At 48.8% G+C, this 6,349-nt stretch overlaps 1 pseudogene; it reads right to left on the minus strand.

Moving 5' to 3' along the window:
• LOC146175062 (uncharacterized) lies at nucleotides 1–4,481 on the minus strand (annotated as a pseudogene).
• Between the last annotated feature and the right edge of the window lie 1,868 nt (nucleotides 4,482–6,349).

The raw sequence follows: 6,349 nt of genomic DNA on the forward strand, positions 1-6,349 counted from the left end.
TTAAACATCAGTCAGGATACTTGTAATCACCTTCATCGTCAGTTCATCCTGAATACCTAATAAGTATTCCTCGGAAGGTTCATGGACGAAAACCTTGCTGACGCTCCAGAGTGGGATGTTCAACTTGACTGCGTCATCATCCTTCTTGAAAGGGCAGCATTGTCGGTAATGGTTGATCACAGCCACCGAGGCTTGCACCCGCGTCTCGCTGGCTATGGCGCAGTGCATGACGACGGTGTGAACTGCGGCGTTGCAGATGGCTTTGGAACGGCCGATATATTTCGTGAAACCACATTGAGCAGGTCTATGGAATGATAGGTGAAGGTCACCGTTTGAATGGGCACACGCTTGTCATCCCAGGAATACAAATTGGCTGGATACTCGGTACAGTAGTGCCTATTCTTCACAACGATGCTTCCGACAGCATCCTTGCCGTGTTTACGTTCTGCCCTTTCAACAATGGCCGATATACTGGAATTCTGAAGGGGAAACATGAACTCGTCGAAGTCGACGTGGATAAAGTACTCTGCCTTGGACATCGACCGAAAGATGCAGTCGTAAAGGCCAGGCATCTGGCCTTCCGCATGAACATCCGCCCTGTCTAAAAGAAGCTTGAACGATACCAAGGTTATGTCGACTCCGGCTGCTTGCAGTGTACCGATGAGAAGTTTTAGGTCGGGGGTCATTTCCAAGTCGTAAAAATAAAAGCTGCGAGCCCCCACAAGTCTATAGTGTGCGATGAATTCGGCGACCTTCCATAGACTGATGGAAGATCCGAATGTTGGCCGGACACAAACTGCGCAACATTTCTGGTCCGCTTTTTCGGACGGAATGTGCAGCGGGAGCCACCTAAGGGAGGTAGTGCTTGCCCCTCGGACTGCAATAGCCACTTGAACTTTTCCACCAAGGGTGCTTGTTTCTTCTGGGGGCTGGCACAGGATGAAAGCATTGTTAAAGGGGGGATCAAACCAAGTCCAGAGAGTTTTAATGCGCGCTGCTTGCTTGTTCCTGTGGAAGAGCGAACGTGGCATACTAGTGGTGGGTGGGTTTCGCTGAGCTGGTCACGCACGAGACTGATGACGTGGATCGCATGGTGTTCGGTGGCCACAAGAAAGGCGAAGAAATGGATATCGGCTGTGACGGCGTGAAGGTGTTAGGCAAGGAGACACAATCTCCCCAGTACTATTCACAGCTTGTTTAGAGGAAGTATTCAGAGACTTGGAATGGGAGCAGTTAGGGATAAGGCTAGATGGAGAATACCTCAGTAATCTGCGATTTGCTGATGACATTGCCTTGCTAAGCAACTCGGGAGATGAACTGCAAATAATGATTGATGACCTAGACAGGAAAAGTAGAAAGGTAGGCTTGAAAATCAATATGCAGAAGACTAAGGTAATGTTCAACAGCCTCGGGAAGGAACAGGAGTTTACATTAGGTAGCGAAATACTGGAAGTAGTAGGCGAATATATCTACTTAGGACAGGTAGTAACCGCAGATCCGGACCATGAAAAGGAAATAACAAGAAGAATAAGATTGGGATGGAGCGCATTTGGCAAGCACTCGCAGATTATGACTAGCAGCTTACCGGTATCTCTCAAGAGGAAAGTATACAACAGTTGCATCTTGCCTGCACTCACCTATGGGGCTGAAACGTGGAGGCTAACCAAGAGAGTTCTACTTAAGTTGAGGACAACCCAGAGGGCTATGGAACGAAAAATGGTAGGGGTAACATTAAGAGATAGAAAGCGTGCAGAGTGGGTCAGAGAAATAACTCAAGTTAACGACATTCTAGTGGAAATTAAGAAGAAGAAATGGACATGGGCAGGACATGTAGTGCGAAGAGAGGATAACCGATGGTCGCTGAGGGTAACAAACTGGATTCCAAGGGAAGGAAAGCGTAGCAGGGGGCGGCAGAAAGTTAGGTGGGCGGATGAGATTAAGAAGTTCGCAGGGGTCAAGTGGATGCAGCTAGCACAGAACCGGGTTAAGTGGAGAGATATGGGAGAGGCCTTCGCCCTGCAGTGGGTATAATCAGGCTGATGATGATGATGATGTGACGGCGTACCATGATTCATTTTCTGTCTTGGGAGCGCTCTTAGTAAAACCACGCAGTTGCTGCGCCAGCTTCGCGTCCCAGCTGTCAAAGAGCAGCTGTGCTAGACGCTCATTTTCACTTGGGCATGTCGTTCCTGTGTACAAAAAAACAAAACACATTTGCCGCATTGTTATTTGCAGCCGCCTCCTCACTCGTAACGCTCGGCAAGAAACCCGAAGAATACTTTGAAACTGAGAATTATTGTGTAGAACATATAGATGTGGCTTCAAATGTTGGTAGCAATGAACATAGCCGAGATTTTATATTCGATGTGAAATTCGCAAAATCAAATTTTCTGATTGGGAAGCTGCTCGGATTGTTATTGTCAAGGAAATTTAACCACACTGATTTGAACAAAAAGCAGATGGCTGTCGTTTGTGGGAGCAAAAAAAATTGTAAATGATAAGAATAGCTTATCAATTAATTGATTTCATGTTATGCTGGTTGATAAGTGAGAATAAGGCAGAAATAATAGCGTGTTGGCATTACTCGAGCTGCATTCAAAACCACTTATAACAGGACTAGTTAGACCGCTATTTTCACCGAGAAACAACAGAAGCAGCCAAGTTAGGCGTTTTGAAACATTAAGTTTAATTAGCTTTCAGAGGCGCGCGTAAGGCAGCACGGATTAAGAGAGAGGAAGAAGGTAAAATAACTGGCTACTCGTGATTAGGCCAGCCCAAATGTCAAGTAATACAGTGAGAAAACTTTACTACGAAAGTGATTGCTGACGGGCACGACAGTATCCAAACGGCGTTGCGAGCGTCCAGAAATCATGAATGTTGGGTGCTTAGCGCGATTACGCGAATTTTTTTTATTTAAATTTCTAATTTTTCTTTTTGCGTTCCTCGGAATGATGCTTTTTAAGGGGGGGGGGGGGGGGCAACGGCTCTAATTTTCATTTGTTCTCGTCAACGGCCGCCGCCACGTTTTCTTAACACTTTTGCATGTTAAATAAAAATGGCCTGCCAGCGTGAAGCCGCGAAGGGTTTATGCTACAGCGTTTGAGCCTGTTATGCTGAAAGCCCGTTGTCGCCGTCGGCCATATGCTTGCAATAAATGTAATAAATGGTGGGAGGGTAAGTAAAGGAGAAATGTATTAGCGGGGCCCTCTGATTGGAAATTTCCGAAAAAAAAGGAACTCATTAAAAAACATATGTCACTTTTGGGTTTCGAGCCCAGGCACACTGTATGTTAGTAGGGCACATGATGCATAGGCTCTACATTAGCTTTTGTTGAACGGGATATTTATTACATTGAATATGTGTAACAGGGGTTTCATCAAATGCCATAAAAGACACCTCCAAATAGAGGGTAACAGAGGGAAGTAAGGCTGAGCACTTCACCAAAAGAAACTGCCACTGCGGTTCAAAGTCTGCCTGTTCATAAACTTCCCTCAGTTGAACATTAAAACGGCAGAAATGAGATTTTGCCGAAACAACTGATTTATAATGGTAGTAATGAATAGCTCGTTCATTGCCAATCTTCGGAGGGGCTGAAGCCTCTCCAAACATGGTCATTCGGCAGTGAAGATGCAGTAGACGAAGATCAGGTGATGATCAAGATGAGAATTATATTTACACAAGAAAAATAGTATACATTGGCAAACTAAATTACAGCAACAAGAGTCACACAGACAAGTGTAACTTAAAAGAAAATAGACTCTCACACAGAGAAGTCACTCTACAAGCCCTTACTTTCCTGCCCAGCATTTCGGTTAAAGGCCTGGGACCTGTAGATACGTGCTAAGCACGGAGCCTTAATCTTGACTGCTCAACCTGGTCCGAAGAGCGCTTTTTGATGACAAACATCAACAAAGACCCGAGGGCGGTCACCTTAGGTGATCCGCCCCGAAAATGAAGCAGCCAATCAAATTATTCAAAAACACGCTACCACCCCAGTGGGTTGGGAATAATCTTGGACCCAGGTCCTTAATTACGTCAAATAAAAATACAACATTCAAAACACACACTCTCTCTCTACTCGCCGGTTCCCAAACCCTCTCACAGGGCGCCTGTCTTTCCTTCCCTCCCCGGCGTGTATGCGACGCGACCTTGCAGCTGACGCCTTTCTGAAAGAAACGCCGCGGTGGATCTGGATCGAACTAGGCTCAGTAGCGTAGTCCCCTAGTTCGAGAAAAGGGGAAGGGGGCCGCCACTGTCCCAGAGAAGTGCACAGTCGCTGTTGCTCGCACCCGATGAGTCGCGGCAAGGAGGGGGGGGGGGGAAAGGGCCGCACCTATTGTCGCCTTCTGCAGGACATTTAGTGAGCGCTTGGGACAGGGCAAACAGCTTCATTAGCGGGCTCTCTCTGCACCGATGTCTGGCGACACAGCTGGAGGCCGCTGGGCTGAGTCGCTGCTTGGGGGGCCGAGGGTCGAGCCCATTGTCGCCTTCTGCAGGACGTTTAGTGAGCGCTTGTGGCAGTGCAAAATGCTTCATTAGCGACGTCTCCCTGCACCGATGTTTGGCGCCACAGCGGGAGATCGCTGGGCGAGCCGGCAGTAAAGTGTTTCGCAGAAGCGCGCCGCTGTTGTTCCCGGCCGATACGGGTGCGTCTGCCGTCGTTTCCTCGCGACGCATGGGGGCGAAGGGACTAAACAAACCAAGCCTCCTACGTGCAGCGCGGGGCGCGGCTAGCGCGCGAATAGAGGGGAGAAAGAAAGAAAAAAAAAGCGCTGACTCCTTGCTTTCGGCGCACGGGGGTTCGACCACCAGCCCGACTCCACGCGCGAGTCGCTTTTCACAGCAGGCTTACAATGCAGATCAATGATTCTAGTTTTCCATAATGTATATACCGTGTTTTCGCAATTCAAAGCACCCCTCGAACACACCTATTAACTGCAGTAAAAAGTTTTAGGAAATAATGTTAGCATGCGAACCTTAGCACCCCCCTTTTTTGCGAGGAAGACAGCGTACACAACGATTACAGCAGGCTTTCTCCCTGAGTTTAGTTGGAGCCGCTGGAGACCCGAAGTGGTGGGGTGTCCACGACGGGATTTACACTTCTTGCGTTGCTGCGCTCCGACACTACACGACAGCAGGTGGCGCAGGACGGTAAAGGCTGGCCCAAAGCGACCCCGATTACTCTATCAGCATGTTGTGATGCCGACCACCTGAAATCTGCCGCCATTCAGCGGATCTCGGCAGGTTTCGCAGGCCCGCAATGCTTGACTCCGTATGATCACGTGACTACCTGCGTAGCTGAATATGGTTGGTTTGTGGAGTTCTAACGTCCCAAAGCGACTCAGGCTATGAGAGATGCCGTAGGGGAGGACTCCAGAAAGTTCAACCACCTGGGATTATTTAACGTGCACTTGCATCGCACAGCACACGGGCGCCTTGCTTTTCGCCTCCATCAAAAAGCAGCCGCCGAGCCCGGGATTCGATCCCGCATCCTTGGGAACAGTAGTCGAGCGCCTTAACCACTGCGCCACCCCGGCGGGTGCAGCTGAATATATGAGTACTACCGTGTGCGCTTGCTAGTCAGATGCGCCTTGGATGAAGAAGCGGGCGGTGAAAACTCGTGCAGTGTGCAGAATCTTCGCAGACTGCAAGAAGTTGCGTCGAACAAAACTAAAGTTATTGTTCGGTGTGAGGACGCCCATCCGCGTACTAATAACACACGAGAGGCTGAACGTGCGTCCGCGATTCCGGAAGATAGGGAAGAACGTCTCGCAAAACGGTGGCGACAAGACGCGGAGCGATAAAGATGTTGAGCAGAGCTTTCGCTATGCGGATATCCTGGCCTAGCTGAGCTAAGCCACTGCTAAATTTTTGGTGTTTGACTTTCAAACATCACAATAGCAGGTACTTTGTTTCATTGTGAGCTATATGACAAGCTTCAACATCGCAACCATCGACGTTTGTTACGAATAAAAGAGTTTAGCCGCTTGATTAACTGTTTTGTAGAAGGTTATCGTGATCGGTTTCCGAAACACCATGTGTTTACAAGGCGAATTTTCAGCTGCGAAACTCAAATAAGCGTGCAGCTGGCGTTCGTCTACTACAGTATTGTTATAGTGCGGAGGGGTCTCTCAATGGGAGGAGGTGGCCGCGCCGGTGATACCTTCCAACTTTGGCTGCCAGGGGCGCTGCTCATCGTAAAGGTGCCGTCGACGCCGTCGGCCGCCGGCGCGCCCTTGATTTGCCGCAGTTGCGCTGGCCGAGCCATCAGTGGTTCGAGCGCTTTGGACGCGTCTACGCTGTTCTTTTGTTTTAGTCGTTCTGTTCCTTGCATTCATGTGAGAGAATT

This window comes from Amblyomma maculatum, chromosome 11 (genome assembly GCF_055883805.1).
Source record: "Amblyomma maculatum isolate TAMU_Amacu chromosome 11, ASM5588380v1, whole genome shotgun sequence".
Lineage (NCBI taxonomy): Eukaryota > Metazoa > Arthropoda > Arachnida > Ixodida > Ixodidae > Amblyomma > Amblyomma maculatum.